Below are 2283 nucleotides of genomic sequence, written 5' to 3'. Positions count from 1 at the left end.
TGCATCGTTTTAAAATAAGGTCGTGTTCATTGTCAATACGTCCCAGAGATGGCAGCACCATACGGCAGATGGAATTTTACCGCCAGCGGCGAGAATGATAACTGTTTTAAATACTTAAAATGGCGACGTTTTCCTTACTTGAACAGCGTGCAATCATTCGTTTTCTGAATTTGCGTGATGTGAAACCAATTGAAATTCATCGACAGTTGAAGGATACATGTGGTGGAGTTATGGAGTTATGGATGTGTCGAAAGTGCGTTCGTGGGTGCGACAGTTTAATGAAGGCAGAACATCGTGTGACAACAACCTCGGGCTCGCACAAACCAGTCTGACGACATCATCGAGAAAGTGGAGGGAATTGTTTTGGGGGATCACCGAATGACTGTTGACAGATCGCCTCCAGAGTTGGCATTTCTGTGGGTTCTGTGCACACAATCCTGCATGACGACCTGAAAATGCGAAAAGTGTCATCCAGGTGGGTGCCACGAATGCTGACGGACGACCACATGGCTGCCCGTGTGGCATGTTGCCGAGCAATGTTGACGCGCAACGACAGCATGAATGGGACTTTCTTTTCGTCGGTTGTGACAATGGATGAGACGTGGATGCCATTTTTCAATCCAGAAACAAAGCGCCAGTCTGCTCAATGGAAGCACACAGATTCACCGCCACCAAAAAAATTTCGGGTAACCGCCAGTGCTGAAAAAATGATGGTGTCCATGTTCTGGGACAGCGAGGGCGTAATCCTTACCCATTGCGTTCCAAAGGGCACTACGGTAACAGGTGCATCCTACGAAAATGTTTTGAATAACAAATTCCTTCCTGCACTGCAACAAAAACGACCGGGAAGGGCTGCACATGTGCTGTTTCGCCAAGACAACGCACCCACACATCGAGCTAACGTTAGGCAAGTTTCTTCGTGATAACAACTTTGAAGTGATTCCTCATGCTCCCTACTCACCTGACCTGGCTCCTAGTGACTTTTGGCTTTTTCCAACAATGAAAGACGCTCTCCGTGGCCGCACATTCACCAGCCTTACTGCTATTGCCTCAGCGATTTTCCAGTGGTCAAAACAGACTCCTAAAGAAGCCTTCGCCGCTGCCATGAAATCATGGCGTCAGCGTTGTGAAAAATGTGTACGTCTGCAGGGCGATTACATCGAGAAGTAACGCCAGTTTCATCGATTTCGGGTTAGTTAATTAGAAAAAAAATCGGAGGCCTTAGAACTTGAATGCACATCGTATTGTGACTGGTAGCGGATATTTTTCTACATCTGGTAGTCTGGGTGTCTTTGAGGTGATTTTGCTTCATTAGTAGACGTTTTGGGTTATGTCATTCATACAAATAAAAAATCGCATGCACCCTACTCTCTAGGCAACGGCCTTGCTGCAGTGGATACACCGGTTCTTGTCAGATCACCGAAGTTAATCGCTGTCGGGCGTGGCCAGTACTTGGATGGGTGACCATCCGGGCCGCCATGCGCTGTTGCCATTTTTCGGGGTGCACTCAGCCTGGTGATGTCAATTGAGGAGCTACTCGACCGAATGGTAGCGGCTCCGGTCAAAGAAAAGCATCATAACGACTGGGAGAGCGGTGTGCTGACCACACGCCTCTCTTATCTGCATCTTCAGCTGATGGTCCCGATGGACCACTTGTGGCCTGAGGACGAAGTGTGCTACTCTCTAGTCCTAGGGTAATCGCACCACAGCATGTGCATAAAATAATGTTATTACAGTCACATTTAGAAAGTATGGTCGACAGGGTTTTAAACCTTTATCACCATTTTTTAAACGAATCATCGACTAACTGTGTTTGACGTGTGCAAAATGTTATCCATCTGCCTACAATTTTAATTATTAAACATGGAAAGCGATAACGAAAAATCGTGCTGATGGTGGTGCTCGTGTAAAAAAAAACGCATTCTGGGCAGCTTGCTACTACTGCAGAGATTGCATAAGCCCTGGACTGAGGACTTAAATCTAGATTATGCATAATTATGCATATTCTTTTACCAAAATGGACGTCTTAATTGCACATGAAACGATATCAAAGTCGTCTATATATTACGACGACCCCCCATGTCCGGGTGAGATTAACACATTCTTTCATACGGTCGTCAGGCTTTGGAGAGCTGTATCTTGCATTTTTTATAGACATCAGGGCTGATGCTTTATTAAATGTACACCGCTAAGTACGCGTTTTTGGTGTGCTGAGGCGCTATGCTTGAAGTACACCATTACTGCACCCACAACTAAACCTCGTGACACCGGGGTGTCCGCGTC

At 46.3% G+C, this 2283-nt stretch overlaps 1 pseudogene; it reads left to right on the top strand.

Moving 5' to 3' along the window:
- The first annotated feature begins 1374 nt into the window (after window positions 1-1374).
- LOC126106955 (5S ribosomal RNA) lies at window positions 1375-1492 on the top strand (annotated as a pseudogene).
- The last annotated feature ends 791 nt before the right edge of the window (window positions 1493-2283 follow it).

The sequence above is a fragment of the Schistocerca cancellata genome, chromosome 10 (assembly GCF_023864275.1).
Source record: "Schistocerca cancellata isolate TAMUIC-IGC-003103 chromosome 10, iqSchCanc2.1, whole genome shotgun sequence".
NCBI classification, from domain to species: Eukaryota; Metazoa; Arthropoda; class Insecta; order Orthoptera; family Acrididae; genus Schistocerca; species Schistocerca cancellata.
The sequence above is the reverse complement of the archived record's forward strand: the minus strand, read 5'-3'. Positions and strand labels throughout refer to the sequence as shown.